Below are 17266 nucleotides of genomic sequence, written 5' to 3' on the forward strand. Positions count from 1 at the left end.
GCCAAAGCTGACAAATAAACAGACGGACAAGCCGCACTGCACGTGTGAACAGGGGAATGAGTGAGCTAGCGGGGATAGGGCGCCTCCTGCGCTTAAAAGCTTACAGCACCTGGTATTCCCAGGCGGTGTCCCATCCAAGTACTAACCAGGCCCATCCCTGTTTAGCTTCCGAGATCAGACAAGATCAGGCGTGCTCAAGGGGGTGTGGCCGTAAGCGAGAGCAAGGCTCGCTGGCACCCTTCTTATTGAGAGGACAGCTCCGTCACCTCTTTTACGACGCTGCTTTTTTTCTCTTGCGTTTTTCTCTTCTTCCCACGTTCTCTCTCTTCACTGCCTTCGTCCCCGCTCTATTTCACTTCAGCCTTTCACTCTTGCTTCCTTCCAATGAGGACGGAGCTGCGGGAGAAAGGGCGCTATAGAGGATCGCTGTGGAGAGCTGCTGCTTTGCTTTGACATCTGAGCTCTGTGGAAAACGATCTCAATACAATTCTGAAAAACGCGACTCTCCGAACGCCAGCCGAACAAGTCTCCACAGCCGAAGCGCTGTGTCTCTTTTCAGCTGGCGATAAACCTTTCCTCGATCCTTTGCGGACTTGTAAAACTGTTCCTGATCAGAATAAAAAACGCTCACGCTAATACACAAGCACCCGTGTCTCGCCAAAGCTGACAAATAAACAGACGGACAAGCCGCACTGCACGTGTGAACAGGGGAATGAGCGAGCGAGCGGGGATAGGGCGCCTCCTGCGCTTAAAAGCTTACAGCACCTGGTATTCCCAGGCGGTCTCCCATCCAAGTACTAACCAGGCCCATCCCTGTTTAGCTTCCGAGATCAGACGAGATCAGGCGTGCTCAAGGGGGTGTGGCCGTAAGCGAGAGCAAGGCTCGCTGGCACCCTTCTTATTGAGAGGACAGCTCCGTCACCTCTTTTACGACGCTGCTTTTTTTCCCTTGCGTTTTTCTCTTCTTCCCACGTTCTCTCTCTTCACTGCCTTCGTCCCCGCTCTATTTCACTTCAGCCTTTCACTCTTGCTTCCTTCCAATGAGGACGGAGCTGCGGGAGAAAGGGCGCTATAGAGGATCGCTGTGGAGAGCTGCTGCTGTGCTTTGACATCTGAGCTCTGTGGAAATCGATCTCAATACAATTCTGAAAAACGCGACTCTCCGAACGCCAGCCGAACAAGTCTCCACAGCCGAAGCGCTGTGTCTCTTTTCAGCTGGCGATAAACCTTCCCTCGATTCTTTGCGGACTTGTTAAACTGTTCCTGATCAGAATAAAAATCGCTCACGCTAATACACAAGCACCCGTGTCTCGCCAAAGCTGACAAATAAACAGACGGACAAGCCGCACTGCACGTGTGAACAGGGGAATGAGCGAGCAAGCGGGGATAGGGCGCCTCCTGCGCTTAAAGGCTTACAGCACCTGGTATTCCCAGGCGGTCTCCCATCCAAGTACTAACCAGGCCCATCCCTGTTTAGCTTCCGAGATCAGACGAGATCAGGCGTGCTCAAGGGGGTATGTTCGTAAGCGAGAGCAAGGCTCGCTGGCACCCTTCTTATTGAGAGGACAGCTCCGTCACCTCTTTTACGACGCTGCTTTTTTTCCCTTGCGTTTTTCTCTTCTTCCCACGTTCTCTCTCTTCACTGCCTTCGTCCCCGCTCTATTTCACTTCAGCCTTTCACTCTTGCTTCCTTCCAATGAGGACGGAGCTGCAGGAGAAAGGGCGCTATAGAGGATCGCTGTGGAGAGCTGCTGCTGTGCTTTGACATCTGAGCTCTGTTGAAAACGATCTCAATACAATTCTGAAAAACGCGACTCTCCGAACGCCAGCCGAACAAGTCTCCACAGCCGAAGCGCTGTGTCTCTTTTCCGCTGGCGATAAACCTTTCCTCAATCCTTTGCGGACTTGTTAAACTGTTCCTGATCAGAATAAAAAACGCTCACGCTAATACACAAGCACCCGTGTCTCGCCAAAGCTGACAAATAAACAGACGGACAAGCCGCACTGCACGTGTGAACAGGGGAATGAGCGAGCTAGCGGGGATAGGGCGCCTCCTGCGCTTAAAAGCTTACAGCACCTGGTATTCCCAGGCGGTGTCCCATCCAAGTACTAACCAGGCCCATCCCTGTTTAGCTTCCGAGATCAGACGAGATCAGGCGTGCTCAAGGGGGTGTGGCCGTAAGCGAGAGCAAGGCTCGCTGGCACCCTTCTTATTGAGAGGACAGCTCCGTCACCTCTTTTACGACGCTGCTTTTTTTCTCTTGCGTTTTTCTCTTCTTCCCACGTTCTCTCTCTTCACTGCCTTCGTCCCCGCTCTATTTCACTTCAGCCTTTCACTCTTGCTTCCTTCCAATGAGGACGGAGCTGCGGGAGAAAGGGCGCTATAGAGGATCGCTGTGGAGAGCTGCTGCTGTGCTTTGACATCTGAGCTCTGTGGAAAACGATCTCAATACAATTCTGAAAAACGCGACTCTCCGAACGCCAGCCGAACAAGTCTCCACAGCCGAAGCGCTGTGTCTCTTTTCAGCTGGCGATAAACCTTTCCTCGATCCTTTGCGGACTTGTAAAACTGTTCCTGATCAGAATAAAAAACGCTCACGCTAATACACAAGCACCCGTGTCTCGCCAAAGCTGACAAATAAACAGACGGACAAGCCGCACTGCACGTGTGAACAGGGGAATGAGCGAGCGAGCGGGGATAGGGCGCCTCCTGCGCTTAAAAGCTTACAGCACCTGGTATTCCCAGGCGGTCTCCCATCCAAGTACTAACCAGGCCCATCCCTGTTTAGCTTCCGAGATCAGACGAGATCAGGCGTGCTCAAGGGGGTGTGGCCGTAAGCGAGAGCAAGGCTCGCTGGCACCCTTCTTATTGAGAGGACAGCTCCGTCACCTCTTTTACGACGCTGCTTTTTTTCCCTTGCGTTTTTCTCTTCTTCCCACGTTCTCTCTCTTCACTGCCTTCGTCCCCGCTCTATTTCACTTCAGCCTTTCACTCTTGCTTCCTTCCAATGAGGACGGAGCTGCGGGAGAAAGGGCGCTATAGAGGATCGCTGTGGAGAGCTGCTGCTGTGCTTTGACATCTGAGCTCTGTGGAAATCGATCTCAATACAATTCTGAAAAACGCGACTCTCCGAACGCCAGCCGAACAAGTCTCCACAGCCGAAGCGCTGTGTCTCTTTTCAGCTGGCGATAAACCTTCCCTCGATTCTTTGCGGACTTGTTAAACTGTTCCTGATCAGAATAAAAATCGCTCACGCTAATACACAAGCACCCGTGTCTCGCCAAAGCTGACAAATAAACAGACGGACAAGCCGCACTGCACGTGTGAACAGGGGAATGAGCGAGCAAGCGGGGATAGGGCGCCTCCTGCGCTTAAAGGCTTACAGCACCTGGTATTCCCAGGCGGTCTCCCATCCAAGTACTAACCAGGCCCATCCCTGTTTAGCTTCCGAGATCAGACGAGATCAGGCGTGCTCAAGGGGGTATGTTCGTAAGCGAGAGCAAGGCTCGCTGGCACCCTTCTTATTGAGAGGACAGCTCCGTCACCTCTTTTACGACGCTGCTTTTTTTCCCTTGCGTTTTTCTCTTCTTCCCACGTTCTCTCTCTTCACTGCCTTCGTCCCCGCTCTATTTCACTTCAGCCTTTCACTCTTGCTTCCTTCCAATGAGGACGGAGCTGCAGGAGAAAGGGCGCTATAGAGGATCGCTGTGGAGAGCTGCTGCTGTGCTTTGACATCTGAGCTCTGTTGAAAACGATCTCAATACAATTCTGAAAAACGCGACTCTCCGAACGCCAGCCGAACAAGTCTCCACAGCCGAAGCGCTGTGTCTCTTTTCCGCTGGCGATAAACCTTTCCTCAATCCTTTGCGGACTTGTTAAACTGTTCCTGATCAGAATAAAAAACGCTCACGCTAATACACAAGCACCCGTGTCTCGCCAAAGCTGACAAATAAACAGACGGACAAGCCGCACTGCACGTGTGAACAGGGGAATGAGCGAGCTAGCGGGGATAGGGCGCCTCCTGCGCTTAAAAGCTTACAGCACCTGGTATTCCCAGGCGGTGTCCCATCCAAGTACTAACCAGGCCCATCCCTGTTTAGCTTCCGAGATCAGACGAGATCAGGCGTGCTCAAGGGGGTGTGGCCGTAAGCGAGAGCAAGGCTCGCTGGCACCCTTCTTATTGAGAGGACAGCTCCGTCACCTCTTTTACGACGCTGCTTTTTTTCTCTTGCGTTTTTCTCTTCTTCCCACGTTCTCTCTCTTCACTGCCTTCGTCCCCGCTCTATTTCACTTCAGCCTTTCACTCTTGCTTCCTTCCAATGAGGACGGAGCTGCGGGAGAAAGGGCGCTATAGAGGATCGCTGTGGAGAGCTGCTGCTGTGCTTTGACATCTGAGCTCTGTGGAAAACGATCTCAATACAATTCTGAAAAACGCGACTCTCCGAACGCCAGCCGAACAAGTCTCCACAGCCGAAGCGCTGTGTCTCTTTTCAGCTGGCGATAAACCTTTCCTCGATCCTTTGCGGACTTGTAAAACTGTTCCTGATCAGAATAAAAAACGCTCACGCTAATACACAAGCACCCGTGTCTCGCCAAAGCTGACAAATAAACAGACGGACAAGCCGCACTGCACGTGTGAACAGGGGAATGAGCGAGCGAGCGGGGATAGGGCGCCTCCTGCGCTTAAAAGCTTACAGCACCTGGTATTCCCAGGCGGTCTCCCATCCAAGTACTAACCAGGCCCATCCCTGTTTAGCTTCCGAGATCAGACGAGATCAGGCGTGCTCAAGGGGGTGTGGCCATAAGCGAGAGCAAGGCTCGCTGGCACCCTTCTTATTGAGAGGACAGCTCCGTCACCTCTTTTACGACGCTGCTTTTTTTCCCTTGCGTTTTTCTCTTCTTCCCACGTTCTCTCTCTTCACTGCCTTCGTCCCCGCTCTATTTCACTTCAGCCTTTCACTCTTGCTTCCTTCCAATGAGGACGGAGCTGCGGGAGAAAGGGCGCTATAGAGGATCGCTGTGGAGAGCTGCTGCTGTGCTTTGACATCTGAGCTCTGTGGAAAACGATCTCAATACAATTCTGAAAAACGCGACTCTCCGAACGCCAGCCGAACAAGTCTCCACAGCCGAAGCGCTGTGTCTCTTTTCAGCTGGCGATAAACCTTTCCTCGATCCTTTGCGGACTTGTAAAACTGTTCCTGATCAGAATAAAAAACGCTCACGCTAATACACAAGCACCCGTGTCTCGCCAAAGCTGACAAATAAACAGACGGACAAGCCGCACTGCACGTGTGAACAGGGGAATGAGCGAGCGAGCGGGGATAGGGCGCCTCCTGCGCTTAAAAGCTTACAGCACCTGGTATTCCCAGGCGGTCTCCCATCCAAGTACTAACCAGGCCCATCCCTGTTTAGCTTCCGAGATCAGACGAGATCAGGCGTGCTCAAGGGGGTGTGGCCGTAAGCGAGAGCAAGGCTCGCTGGCACCCTTCTTATTGAGAGGACAGCTCCGTCACCTCTTTTACGACGCTGCTTTTTTTCCCTTGCGTTTTTCTCTTCTTCCCACGTTCTCTCTCTTCACTGCCTTCGTCCCCGCTCTATTTCACTTCAGCCTTTCACTCTTGCTTCCTTCCAATGAGGACGGAGCTGCGGGAGAAAGGGCGCTATAGAGGATCGCTGTGGAGAGCTGCTGCTGTGCTTTGACATCTGAGCTCTGTGGAAATCGATCTCAATACAATTCTGAAAAACGCGACTCTCCGAACGCCAGCCGAACAAGTCTCCACAGCCGAAGCGCTGTGTCTCTTTTCAGCTGGCGATAAACCTTCCCTCGATTCTTTGCGGACTTGTTAAACTGTTCCTGATCAGAATAAAAATCGCTCACGCTAATACACAAGCACCCGTGTCTCGCCAAAGCTGACAAATAAACAGACGGACAAGCCGCACTGCACGTGTGAACAGGGGAATGAGCGAGCAAGCGGGGATAGGGCGCCTCCTGCGCTTAAAGGCTTACAGCACCTGGTATTCCCAGGCGGTCTCCCATCCAAGTACTAACCAGGCCCATCCCTGTTTAGCTTCCGAGATCAGACGAGATCAGGCGTGCTCAAGGGGGTATGTTCGTAAGCGAGAGCAAGGCTCGCTGGCACCCTTCTTATTGAGAGGACAGCTCCGTCACCTCTTTTACGACGCTGCTTTTTTTCCCTTGCGTTTTTCTCTTCTTCCCACGTTCTCTCTCTTCACTGCCTTCGTCCCCGCTCTATTTCACTTCAGCCTTTCACTCTTGCTTCCTTCCAATGAGGACGGAGCTGCGGGAGAAAGGGCGCTATAGAGGATCGCTGTGGAGAGCTGCTGCTGTGCTTTGACATCTGAGCTCTGTGGAAAACGATCTCAATACAATAATGAAAAACGCGACTCTCCGAACGCCAGCCGAACAAGTCTCCACAGCCGAAGCGCTGTGTCTCTTTTCAGCTGGCGATAAACCTTTCCTCGATCCTTTGCGGACTTGTTAAACTGTTCATGATCAGAATAAAAAACGCTCACGCTAATACACAAGCACCCGTGTCTCGCCAAAGCTGACAAATAAACAGACGGACAAGCCGCACTGCACGTGTGAACAGGGGAATGAGCGAGCGAGCGGGGATAGGGCGCCTCCTGCGCTTAAAGGCTTACAGCACCTGGTATTCCCAGGCGGTCTCCCATCCAAGTACTAACCAGGCCCATCCCTGTTTAGCTTCCGAGATCAGACGAGATCAGGCGTGCTCAAGGGGGTGTGGCCGTAAGCGAGAGCAAGGCTCGCTGGCACCCTTCTTATTGAGAGGACAGCTCCGTCACCTCTTTTACGACGCTGCTTTTTTCCCTTGCGTTTTTCTCTTCTTTCCACGTTCTCTCTCTTCACTGCCTTCGTCCCCGCTCTATTTCACTTCAGCCTTTCACTCTTGCTTCCTTCCAATGAGGACGGAGCTGCGGGAGAAAGGGCGCTATAGAGGATCGCTGTGGAGAGCTGCTGCTGTGCTTTGACATCTGAGCTCTGTGGAAAACGATCTCAATACAATTCTGAAATACGCGACTCTCCGAACGCCAGCCGAACAAGTCTCCACAGCCGAAGCGCTGTGTCTCTTTTCAGCTGGCGATAAACCTTTCCTCGATCCTTTGCGGACTTGTTAAACTGTTCCTGATCAGAATAAAAAACGCTCACGCTAATACACAAGCACCCGTGTCTCGCCAAAGCTGACAAATAAACAGACGGACAAGCCGCACTGCACGTGTGAACAGGGGAATGAGCGAGCGAGCGGGGATAGGGCGCCTCCTGCGCTTAAAAGCTTACAGCACCTGGTATTCCCAGGCGGTCTCCCATCCAAGTACTAACCAGGCCCATCCCTGTTTAGCTTCCGAGATCAGACGAGATCAGGCGTGCTCAAGGGGGTGTGGCCGTAAGCGAGAGCAAGGCTCGCTGGCACCCTTCTTATTGAGAGGACATCTCCGTCACCTCTTTTACGACGCTGCTTTTTTTCCCTTGCGTTTTCTCTTCTTCCCACGTTCTCTCTCTTCACTGCCTTCGTCCCCGCTCTATTTCACTTCAGCCTTTCACTCTTGCTTCCTTCCAATGAGGACGGAGCTGCGGGAGAAAGGGCGCTATAGAGGATCGCTGTGGAGAGCTGCTGCTGTGCTTTGACATCTGAGCTCTGTGGAAATCGATCTCAATACAATTCTGAAAAACGCGACTCTCCGAACGCCAGCCGAACAAGTCTCCACAGCCGAAGCGCTGTGTCTCTTTTCAGCTGGCGATAAACCTTTCCTCGATCCTTTGCGGACTTGTTAAACTGTTCATGATCAGAATAAAAAACGCTCACGCTAATACACAAGCACCCGTGTCTCGCCAAAGCTGACAAATAAACAGACGGACAAGCCGCACTGCACGTGTGAACAGGGGAATGAGCGAGCGAGCGGGGATAGGGCGCCTCCTGCGCTTAAAGGCTTACAGCACCTGGTATTCCCAGGCGGTCTCCCATCCAAGTACTAACCAGGCCCATCCCTGTTTAGCTTCCGAGATCAGACGAGATCAGGCGTGCTCAAGGGGGTGTGGCCGTAAGCGAGAGCAAGGCTCGCTGGCACCCTTCTTATTGAGAGGACAGCTCCGTCACCTCTTTTACGACGCTGCTTTTTTCCCTTGCGTTTTTCTCTTCTTTCCACGTTCTCTCTCTTCACTGCCTTCGTCCCCGCTCTATTTCACTTCAGCCTTTCACTCTTGCTTCCTTCCAATGAGGACGGAGCTGCGGGAGAAAGGGCGCTATAGAGGATCGCTGTGGAGAGCTGCTGCTGTGCTTTGACATCTGAGCTCTGTGGAAAACGATCTCAATACAATTCTGAAATACGCGACTCTCCGAACGCCAGCCGAACAAGTCTCCACAGCCGAAGCGCTGTGTCTCTTTTCAGCTGGCGATAAACCTTTCCTCGATCCTTTGCGGACTTGTTAAACTGTTCCTGATCAGAATAAAAAACGCTCACGCTAATACACAAGCACCCGTGTCTCGCCAAAGCTGACAAATAAACAGACGGACAAGCCGCACTGCACGTGTGAACAGGGGAATGAGCGAGCGAGCGGGGATAGGGCGCCTCCTGCGCTTAAAAGCTTACAGCACCTGGTATTCCCAGGCGGTCTCCCATCCAAGTACTAACCAGGTCCATCCCTGTTTAGCTTCCGAGATCAGACGAGATCAGGCGTGCTCAAGGGGGTGTGGCCGTAAGCGAGAGCAAGGCTCGCTGGCACCCTTCTTATTGAGAGGACATCTCCGTCACCTCTTTTACGACGCTGCTTTTTTTCCCTTGCGTTTTCTCTTCTTCCCACGTTCTCTCTCTTCACTGCCTTCGTCCCCGCTCTATTTCACTTCAGCCTTTCACTCTTGCTTCCTTCCAATGAGGACGGAGCTGCGGGAGAAAGGGCGCTATAGAGGATCGCTGTGGAGAGCTGCTGCTGTGCTTTGACATCTGAGCTCTGTGGAAAACGATCTCAATACAATTCTGAAAAACGCGACTCTCCGAACGCCAGCCGAACAAGTCTCCACAGCCGAAGCGCTGTGTCTCTTTTCAGCTGGCGATAAACCTTCCCTCGATTCTTTGCGGACTTGTTAAACTGTTCCTGATCAGAATAAAAATCGCTCACGCTAATACACAAGCACCCGTGTCTCGCCAAAGCTGACAAATAAACAGACGGACAAGCCGCACTGCACGTGTGAACAGGGGAATGAGCGAGCGAGCGGGGATAGGGCGCCTCCTGCGCTTAAAAGCTTACAGCACCTGGTATTCCCAGGCGGTCTCCCATCCAAGTACTAACCAGGCCCATCCCTGTTTAGCTTCCGAGATCAGACGAGATCAGGCGTGCTCAAGGGGGTGTGGCCGTAAGCGAGAGCAAGGCTCGCTGGCACCCTTCTTATTGAGAGGACAGCTCCGTCACCTCTTTTACGACGCTGCTTTTTTTCCCTTGCGTTTTTCTCTTCTTCCCACGTTCTCTCTCTTCACTGCCTTCGTCCCCGCTCTATTTCACTTCAGCCTTTCACTCTTGCTTCCTTCCAATGAGGACGGAGCTGCGGGAGAAAGGGCGCTATAGAGGATCGCTGTGGAGAGCTGCTGCTGTGCTTTGACATCTGAGCTCTGTGGAAAACGATCTCAATACAATTCTGAAAAACGCGACTCTCCGAACGCCAGCCGAACAAGTCTCCACAGCCGAAGCGCTGTGTCTCTTTTCAGCTGGCGATAAACCTTTCCTCGATCCTTTGCGGTCTTGTAAAACTGTTCCTGATCAGAATAAAAAACGCTCACGCTAATACACAAGCACCCGTGTCTTGCCAAAGCTGACAAATAAACAGACGGACAAGCCGCACTGCACGTGTGAACAGGGGAATGAGCCAGCGAGCGGGGATAGGGCGCCTCCTGCGCTTAAAAGCTTCCAGCACCTGGTATCCCCAGGCGGTCTCCCATCCAAGTACTAACCAGGCCCATCCCTGTTTAGCTTCCGAGATCAGACGAGATCAGGCGTGCTCAAAGGGGTGTGGCCATAAGCGAGAGCAAGGCTCGCTGGCACCCTTCTTATTGAGAGGACAGCTCCGTCACCTCTTTTACGACGCTGCTTTTTTTCCCTTGCGTTTTTCTCTTCTTCCCACGTTCTCTCTCTTCACTGCCTTCGTCCCCGCTCTATTTCACTTCAGCCTTTCACTCTTGCTTCCTTCCAATGAGGACGGAGCTGCGGGAGAAAGGGCGCTATAGAGGATCGCTGTGGAGAGCTGCTGCTGTGCTTTGACATCTGAGCTCTGTGGAAAACGATCTCAATACAATTCTGAAAAACGCGACTCTCCGAACGCCAGCCGAACAAGTCTCCACAGCCGAAGCGCTGTGTCTCTTTTCAGCTGGCGATAAACCTTTCCTCGATCCTTTGCGGACTTGTTAAACTGTTCCTGATCAGAATAAAAAACGCTCACGCTAATACACAAGCACCCGTGTCTCGCCAAAGCTGACAAATAAACAGACGGACAAGCCGCACTGCACGTGTGAACAGGGGAATGAGCGAGCGAGCGGGGATAGGGCGCCTCCTGCGCTTAAAAGCTTACAGCACCTGGTATTCCCAGGCGGTCTCCCATCCAAGTACTAACCAGGCCCATCCCTGTTTAGCTTCCGAGATCAGACGAGATCAGGCGTGCTCAAGGGGGTGTGGCCATAAGCGAGAGCAAGGCTCGCTGGCACCCTTCTTATTGAGAGGACAGCTCCGTCACCTCTTTTACGACGCTGCTTTTTTTCCCTTGCGTTTTTCTCTTCTTCCCACGTTCTCTCTCTTCACTGCCTTCGTCCCCGCTCTATTTCACTTCAGCCTTTCACTCTTGCTTCCTTCCAATGAGGACGGAGCTGCAGGAGAAAGGGCGCTATAGAGGATCGCTGTGGAGAGCTGCTGCTGTGCTTTGACATCTGAGCTCTGTTGAAAACGATCTCAATACAATTCTGAAAAACGCGACTCTCCGAACGCCAGCCGAACAAGTCTCCACAGCCGAAGCGCTGTGTCTCTTTTCCGCTGGCGATAAACCTTTCCTCGATCCTTTGCGGACTTGTAAAAGTGTTCCTGATCAGAATAAAAAACGCTCACGCTAATACACAAGCACCCGCGTCTCGCCAAAGCTGACAAATAAACAGACGGACAAGCCGCACTGCACGTGTGAACAGGGGAATGAGCGAGCGAGCGGGGATAGGGCGCCTCCTGCGCTTAAAGGCTTACAGCACCTGGTATTCCCAGGCGGTCTCCCATCCAAGTACTAACCAGGCCCATCCCTGTTTAGCTTCCGAGATCAGACGAGATCAGGCGTGCTCAAGGGGGTGTGGCCGTAAGCGAGAGCAAGGCTCGCTGGCACCCTTCTTATTGAGAGGACAGCTCCGTCACCTCTTTTACGACGCTGCTTTTTTTCCCTTGCGTTTTTCTCTTCTTCCCACGTTCTCTCTCTTCACTGCCTTCGTCCCCGCTCTATTTCACTTCAGCCTTTCACTCTTGCTTCCTTCCAATGAGGACGGAGCTGCGGGAGAAAGGGCGCTATAGAGGATCGCTGTGGAGAGCTGCTGCTGTGCTTTGACATCTGAGCTCTGTGGAAAACGATCTCAATACAATTCTGAAAAACGCGACTCTCCGAACGCCAGCCGAACAAGTCTCCACAGCCGAAGCGCTGTGTCTCTTTTCAGCTGGCGATAAACCTTTCCTCGATCCTTTGCGGACTTGTAAAACTGTTCCTGATCAGAATAAAAAACGCTCACGCTAATACACAAGCACCCGTGTCTCGCCAAAGCTGACAAATAAACAGACGGACAAGCCGCACTGCACGTGTGAACAGGGGAATGAGCGAGCGAGCGGGGATAGGGCGCCTCCTGCGCTTAAAAGCTTACAGTACCTGGTATTCCCAGGCGGTCTCCCATCCAAGTACTAACCAGGCCCATCCCTGTTTAGCTTCCGAGATCAGACGAGATCAGGCGTGCTCAAGGGGGTGTGGCCGTAAGCGAGAGCAAGGCTCGCTGGCACCCTTCTTATTGAGAGGACATCTCCGTCACCTCTTTTACGACGCTGCTTTTTTTCCCTTGCGTTTTCTCTTCTTCCCACGTTCTCTCTCTTCACTGCCTTCGTCCCCGCTCTATTTCACTTCAGCCTTTCACTCTTGCTTCCTTCCAATGAGGACGGAGCTGCGGGAGAAAGGGCGCTATAGAGGATCGCTGTGGAGAGCTGCTGCTGTGCTTTGACATCTGAGCTCTGTGGAAAACGATCTCAATACAATTCTGAAAAACGCGACTCTCCGAACGCCAGCCGAACAAGTCTCCACAGCCGAAGCGCTGTGTCTCTTTTCAGCTGGCGATAAACCTTTCCTCGATCCTTTGCGGACTTGTTAAACTGTTCCTGATCAGAATAAAAAACGCTCACGCTAATACACAAGCACCCGTGTCTCGCCAAAGCTGACAAATAAACAGACGGACAAGCCGCACTGCACGTGTGAACAGGGGAATGAGCGAGCGAGCGGGGATAGGGCGCCTCCTGCGCTTAAAGGCTTACAGCACCTGGTATTCCCAGGCGGTCTCCCATCCAAGTACTAACCAGGCCCATCCCTGTTTAGCTTCCAAGATCAGACGAGATCAGGCGTGCTCAAGGGGGTGTGGCCGTTAGCGAGAGCAAAGCTCGCTGGCACCCTTCTTATTGAGAGGACAGCTCCGTCACCTCTTTTACGACGCTGCTTTTTTTCTCTTGCGTTTTTCTCTTCTTCCCACGTTCTCTCTCTTCACTGCCTTCGTCCCCGCTCTATTTCACTTCAGCCTTTCACTCTTGCTTCCTTCCAATGAGGTCGGAGCTTCGGGAGAAAGGGCGCTATAGAGGATCGCTGTGGAGAGCTGCTGCTGTGCTTTGACATCTGAGCTCTGTGGAAAACGATCTCAATACAATTCTGAAAAACGCGACTCTCCGAACGCCAGCCGAACAAGTCTCCACAGCCGAAGCGCTGTGTCTCTTTTCAGCTGGCGATAAACCTTCCCTCGATTCTTTGCGGACTTGTTAAACTGTTCCTGATCAGAATAAAAATCGCTCACGCTAATACACAAGCACCCGTGTCTCGCCAAAGCTGACAAATAAACAGACGGACAAGCCGCACTGCACGTGTGAACAGGGGAATGAGCGAGCGAGCGGGGATAGGGCGCCTCCTGCGCTTAAAAGCTTACAGCACCTGGTATTCCCAGGCGGTCTCCATCCAAGTACTAACCAGGCCCATCCCTGTTTAGCTTCCGAGATCAGACGAGATCAGGCGTGCTCAAGGGGGTGTGGCCGTAAGCGAGAGCAAGGCTCGCTGGCACCCTTCTTATTGAGAGGACAGCTCCGTCACCTCTTTTACGACGCTGCTTTTTTTCCCTTGCGTTTTTCTCTTCTTCCCACGTTCTCTCTCTTCACTGCCTTCGTCCCCGCTCTATTTCACTTCAGCCTTTCACTCTTGCTTCCTTCCAATGAGGACGGAGCTGCGGGAGAAAGGGCGCTATAGAGGATCGCTGTGGAGAGCTGCTGCTGTGCTTTGACATCTGAGCTCTGTGGAAAACGATCTCAATACAATTCTGAAAAACGCGACTCTCCGAACGCCAGCCGAACAAGTCTCCACAGCCGAAGCGCTGTGTCTCTTTTCAGCTGGCGATAAACCTTTCCTCGATCCTTTGCGGACTTGTAAAACTGTTCCTGATCAGAATAAAAAACGCTCACGCTAATACACAAGCACCCGTGTCTCGCCAAAGCTGACAAATAAACAGACGGACAAGCCGCACTGCACGTGTGAACAGGGGAATGAGCGAGCGAGCGGGGATAGGGCGCCTCCTGCGCTTAAAAGCTTACAGCACCTGGTATTCCCAGGCGGTCTCCCATCCAAGTACTAACCAGGCCCATCCCTGTTTAGCTTCCGAGATCAGACGAGATCAGGCGTGCTCAAGGGGGTGTGGCCGTAAGCGAGAGCAAGGCTCGCTGGCACCCTTCTTATTGAGAGGACAGCTCCGTCACCTCTTTTACGACGCTGCTTTTTTCCCTTGCGTTTTTCTCTTCTTTCCACGTTCTCTCTCTTCACTGCCTTCGTCCCCGCTCTATTTCACTTCAGCCTTTCACTCTTGCTTCCTTCCAATGAGGACGGAGCTGCGGGAGAAAGGGCGCTATAGAGGATCGCTGTGGAGAGCTGCTGCTGTGCTTTGACATCTGAGCTCTGTGGAAATCGATCTCAATACAATTCTGAAAAACGCGACTCTCCGAACGCCAGCCGAACAAGTCTCCACAGCCGAAGCGCTGTGTCTCTTTTCAGCTGGCGATAAACCTTTCCTCGATCCTTTGCGGACTTGTTAAACTGTTCATGATCAGAATAAAAAACGCTCACGCTAATACACAAGCACCCGTGTCTCGCCAAAGCTGACAAATAAACAGACGGACAAGCCGCACTGCACGTGTGAACAGGGGAATGAGCGAGCGAGCGGGGATAGGGCGCCTCCTGCGCTTAAAGGCTTACAGCACCTGGTATTCCCAGGCGGTCTCCCATCCAAGTACTAACCAGGCCCATCCCTGTTTAGCTTCCGAGATCAGACGAGATCAGGCGTGCTCAAGGGGGTGTGGCCGTAAGCGAGAGCAAGGCTCGCTGGCACCCTTCTTATTGAGAGGACAGCTCCGTCACCTCTTTTACGACGCTGCTTTTTTCCCTTGCGTTTTTCTCTTCTTTCCACGTTCTCTCTCTTCACTGCCTTCGTCCCCGCTCTATTTCACTTCAGCCTTTCACTCTTGCTTCCTTCCAATGAGGACGGAGCTGCGGGAGAAAGGGCGCTATAGAGGATCGCTGTGGAGAGCTGCTGCTGTGCTTTGACATCTGAGCTCTGTGGAAAACGATCTCAATACAATTCTGAAATACGCGACTCTCCGAACGCCAGCCGAACAAGTCTCCACAGCCGAAGCGCTGTGTCTCTTTTCAGCTGGCGATAAACCTTTCCTCGATCCTTTGCGGACTTGTTAAACTGTTCCTGATCAGAATAAAAAACGCTCACGCTAATACACAAGCACCCGTGTCTCGCCAAAGCTGACAAATAAACAGACGGACAAGCCGCACTGCACGTGTGAACAGGGGAATGAGCGAGCGAGCGGGGATAGGGCGCCTCCTGCGCTTAAAAGCTTACAGCACCTGGTATTCCCAGGCGGTCTCCCATCCAAGTACTAACCAGGTCCATCCCTGTTTAGCTTCCGAGATCAGACGAGATCAGGCGTGCTCAAGGGGGTGTGGCCGTAAGCGAGAGCAAGGCTCGCTGGCACCCTTCTTATTGAGAGGACATCTCCGTCACCTCTTTTACGACGCTGCTTTTTTTCCCTTGCGTTTTCTCTTCTTCCCACGTTCTCTCTCTTCACTGCCTTCGTCCCCGCTCTATTTCACTTCAGCCTTTCACTCTTGCTTCCTTCCAATGAGGACGGAGCTGCGGGAGAAAGGGCGCTATAGAGGATCGCTGTGGAGAGCTGCTGCTGTGCTTTGACATCTGAGCTCTGTGGAAAACGATCTCAATACAATTCTGAAAAACGCGACTCTCCGAACGCCAGCCGAACAAGTCTCCACAGCCGAAGCGCTGTGTCTCTTTTCAGCTGGCGATAAACCTTCCCTCGATTCTTTGCGGACTTGTTAAACTGTTCCTGATCAGAATAAAAATCGCTCACGCTAATACACAAGCACCCGTGTCTCGCCAAAGCTGACAAATAAACAGACGGACAAGCCGCACTGCACGTGTGAACAGGGGAATGAGCGAGCGAGCGGGGATAGGGCGCCTCCTGCGCTTAAAAGCTTACAGCACCTGGTATTCCCAGGCGGTCTCCCATCCAAGTACTAACCAGGCCCATCCCTGTTTAGCTTCCGAGATCAGACGAGATCAGGCGTGCTCAAGGGGGTGTGGCCGTAAGCGAGAGCAAGGCTCGCTGGCACCCTTCTTATTGAGAGGACAGCTCCGTCACCTCTTTTACGACGCTGCTTTTTTTCCCTTGCGTTTTTCTCTTCTTCCCACGTTCTCTCTCTTCACTGCCTTCGTCCCCGCTCTATTTCACTTCAGCCTTTCACTCTTGCTTCCTTCCAATGAGGACGGAGCTGCGGGAGAAAGGGCGCTATAGAGGATCGCTGTGGAGAGCTGCTGCTGTGCTTTGACATCTGAGCTCTGTGGAAAACGATCTCAATACAATTCTGAAAAACGCGACTCTCCGAACGCCAGCCGAACAAGTCTCCACAGCCGAAGCGCTGTGTCTCTTTTCAGCTGGCGATAAACCTTTCCTCGATCCTTTGCGGTCTTGTAAAACTGTTCCTGATCAGAATAAAAAACGCTCACGCTAATACACAAGCACCCGTGTCTTGCCAAAGCTGACAAATAAACAGACGGACAAGCCGCACTGCACGTGTGAACAGGGGAATGAGCCAGCGAGCGGGGATAGGGCGCCTCCTGCGCTTAAAAGCTTCCAGCACCTGGTATCCCCAGGCGGTCTCCCATCCAAGTACTAACCAGGCCCATCCCTGTTTAGCTTCCGAGATCAGACGAGATCAGGCGTGCTCAAAGGGGTGTGGCCATAAGCGAGAGCAAGGCTCGCTGGCACCCTTCTTATTGAGAGGACAGCTCCGTCACCTCTTTTACGACGCTGCTTTTTTTCCCTTGCGTTTTTCTCTTCTTCCCACGTTCTCTCTCTTCACTGCCTTCGTCCCCGCTCTATTTCACTTCAGCCTTTCACTCTTGCTTCCTTCCAATGAGGACGGAGCTGCGGGAGAAAGGGCGCTATAGAGGATCGCTGTGGAGAGCTGCTGCTGTGCTTTGACATCTGAGCTCTGTGGAAAACGATCTCAATACAATTCTGAAAAACGCGACTCTCCGAACGCCAGCCGAACAAGTCTCCACAGCCGAAGCGCTGTGTCTCTTTTCAGCTGGCGATAAACCTTTCCTCGATCCTTTGCGGACTTGTTAAACTGTTCCTGATCAGAATAAAAAACGCTCACGCTAATACACAAGCACCCGTGTCTCGCCAAAGCTGACAAATAAACAGACGGACAAGCCGCACTGCACGTGTGAACAGGGGAATGAGCGAGCGAGCGGGGATAGGGCGCCTCCTGCGCTTAAAAGCTTACAGCACCTGGTATTCCCAGGCGGTCTCCCATCCAAGTACTAACCAGGCCCATCCCTGTTTAGCTTCCGAGATCAGACGAGATCAGGCGTGCTCAAGGGGGTGTGGCCATAAGCGAG

At 52.6% G+C, this 17266-nt stretch overlaps 19 non-coding genes and 8 pseudogenes across 19 annotated transcripts; all 27 read right to left on the minus strand.

Moving 5' to 3' along the window:
- Positions 1 to 97: 97 nt before the first annotated feature.
- On the minus strand, positions 98 to 216 carry LOC148667458 (5S ribosomal RNA; annotated as a pseudogene).
- A 537-nt stretch (positions 217 to 753) lies between these two features.
- Positions 754 to 872, minus strand: LOC148667459 (5S ribosomal RNA). Its single transcript, XR_015937397.1, has one exon. It is a non-coding gene; the product is annotated as a 5S ribosomal RNA (ribosomal RNA).
- A 537-nt stretch (positions 873 to 1409) lies between these two features.
- On the minus strand, positions 1410 to 1528 carry LOC148667460 (5S ribosomal RNA; annotated as a pseudogene).
- Positions 1529 to 2065: 537 nt separating this feature from the next.
- Positions 2066 to 2184, minus strand: LOC148667461 (5S ribosomal RNA). The gene has a single exon (XR_015938440.1). It is a non-coding gene; the product is annotated as a 5S ribosomal RNA (ribosomal RNA).
- A 537-nt stretch (positions 2185 to 2721) lies between these two features.
- On the minus strand, positions 2722 to 2840 carry LOC148667462 (5S ribosomal RNA). The gene has a single exon (XR_015937399.1). It is a non-coding gene; the product is annotated as a 5S ribosomal RNA (ribosomal RNA).
- A 537-nt stretch (positions 2841 to 3377) lies between these two features.
- On the minus strand, positions 3378 to 3496 carry LOC148667463 (5S ribosomal RNA; annotated as a pseudogene).
- A 537-nt stretch (positions 3497 to 4033) lies between these two features.
- Positions 4034 to 4152, minus strand: LOC148667464 (5S ribosomal RNA). Its single transcript, XR_015938441.1, has one exon. It is a non-coding gene; the product is annotated as a 5S ribosomal RNA (ribosomal RNA).
- A 537-nt stretch (positions 4153 to 4689) lies between these two features.
- LOC148667465 (5S ribosomal RNA) lies at positions 4690 to 4808 on the minus strand. Its single transcript, XR_015938203.1, has one exon. It is a non-coding gene; the product is annotated as a 5S ribosomal RNA (ribosomal RNA).
- A 537-nt stretch (positions 4809 to 5345) lies between these two features.
- On the minus strand, positions 5346 to 5464 carry LOC148667466 (5S ribosomal RNA). Its single transcript, XR_015937400.1, has one exon. It is a non-coding gene; the product is annotated as a 5S ribosomal RNA (ribosomal RNA).
- A 537-nt stretch (positions 5465 to 6001) lies between these two features.
- On the minus strand, positions 6002 to 6120 carry LOC148667467 (5S ribosomal RNA; annotated as a pseudogene).
- A 537-nt stretch (positions 6121 to 6657) lies between these two features.
- Positions 6658 to 6776, minus strand: LOC148667468 (5S ribosomal RNA). The gene has a single exon (XR_015937247.1). It is a non-coding gene; the product is annotated as a 5S ribosomal RNA (ribosomal RNA).
- A 536-nt stretch (positions 6777 to 7312) lies between these two features.
- On the minus strand, positions 7313 to 7431 carry LOC148667469 (5S ribosomal RNA). Its single transcript, XR_015937401.1, has one exon. It is a non-coding gene; the product is annotated as a 5S ribosomal RNA (ribosomal RNA).
- A 536-nt stretch (positions 7432 to 7967) lies between these two features.
- On the minus strand, positions 7968 to 8086 carry LOC148667470 (5S ribosomal RNA). Its single transcript, XR_015937248.1, has one exon. It is a non-coding gene; the product is annotated as a 5S ribosomal RNA (ribosomal RNA).
- Positions 8087 to 8622: 536 nt separating this feature from the next.
- On the minus strand, positions 8623 to 8741 carry LOC148667471 (5S ribosomal RNA). Its single transcript, XR_015938512.1, has one exon. It is a non-coding gene; the product is annotated as a 5S ribosomal RNA (ribosomal RNA).
- Positions 8742 to 9277: 536 nt separating this feature from the next.
- LOC148667472 (5S ribosomal RNA) lies at positions 9278 to 9396 on the minus strand. Its single transcript, XR_015937402.1, has one exon. It is a non-coding gene; the product is annotated as a 5S ribosomal RNA (ribosomal RNA).
- A 537-nt stretch (positions 9397 to 9933) lies between these two features.
- LOC148667473 (5S ribosomal RNA) lies at positions 9934 to 10052 on the minus strand (annotated as a pseudogene).
- Positions 10053 to 10589: 537 nt separating this feature from the next.
- On the minus strand, positions 10590 to 10708 carry LOC148667474 (5S ribosomal RNA). Its single transcript, XR_015938204.1, has one exon. It is a non-coding gene; the product is annotated as a 5S ribosomal RNA (ribosomal RNA).
- A 537-nt stretch (positions 10709 to 11245) lies between these two features.
- On the minus strand, positions 11246 to 11364 carry LOC148667475 (5S ribosomal RNA). The gene has a single exon (XR_015937249.1). It is a non-coding gene; the product is annotated as a 5S ribosomal RNA (ribosomal RNA).
- A 537-nt stretch (positions 11365 to 11901) lies between these two features.
- On the minus strand, positions 11902 to 12020 carry LOC148667476 (5S ribosomal RNA). Its single transcript, XR_015938544.1, has one exon. It is a non-coding gene; the product is annotated as a 5S ribosomal RNA (ribosomal RNA).
- Positions 12021 to 12556: 536 nt separating this feature from the next.
- LOC148667477 (5S ribosomal RNA) lies at positions 12557 to 12675 on the minus strand (annotated as a pseudogene).
- Positions 12676 to 13212: 537 nt separating this feature from the next.
- On the minus strand, positions 13213 to 13330 carry LOC148667478 (5S ribosomal RNA; annotated as a pseudogene).
- Positions 13331 to 13867: 537 nt separating this feature from the next.
- On the minus strand, positions 13868 to 13986 carry LOC148667479 (5S ribosomal RNA). Its single transcript, XR_015937403.1, has one exon. It is a non-coding gene; the product is annotated as a 5S ribosomal RNA (ribosomal RNA).
- A 536-nt stretch (positions 13987 to 14522) lies between these two features.
- LOC148667480 (5S ribosomal RNA) lies at positions 14523 to 14641 on the minus strand. The gene has a single exon (XR_015937250.1). It is a non-coding gene; the product is annotated as a 5S ribosomal RNA (ribosomal RNA).
- Positions 14642 to 15177: 536 nt separating this feature from the next.
- LOC148667481 (5S ribosomal RNA) lies at positions 15178 to 15296 on the minus strand. The gene has a single exon (XR_015938513.1). It is a non-coding gene; the product is annotated as a 5S ribosomal RNA (ribosomal RNA).
- Positions 15297 to 15832: 536 nt separating this feature from the next.
- LOC148667482 (5S ribosomal RNA) lies at positions 15833 to 15951 on the minus strand. Its single transcript, XR_015937404.1, has one exon. It is a non-coding gene; the product is annotated as a 5S ribosomal RNA (ribosomal RNA).
- Positions 15952 to 16488: 537 nt separating this feature from the next.
- On the minus strand, positions 16489 to 16607 carry LOC148667483 (5S ribosomal RNA; annotated as a pseudogene).
- Positions 16608 to 17144: 537 nt separating this feature from the next.
- On the minus strand, positions 17145 to 17263 carry LOC148667484 (5S ribosomal RNA). Its single transcript, XR_015938205.1, has one exon. It is a non-coding gene; the product is annotated as a 5S ribosomal RNA (ribosomal RNA).
- Between the last annotated feature and the right edge of the window lie 3 nt (positions 17264 to 17266).

Source organism: Lepisosteus platostomus, chromosome 5 (genome assembly GCF_059453375.1).
Source record: "Lepisosteus platostomus isolate fLepPlt1 chromosome 5, fLepPlt1.hap1, whole genome shotgun sequence".
NCBI classification, from domain to species: Eukaryota; Metazoa; Chordata; class Actinopteri; order Semionotiformes; family Lepisosteidae; genus Lepisosteus; species Lepisosteus platostomus.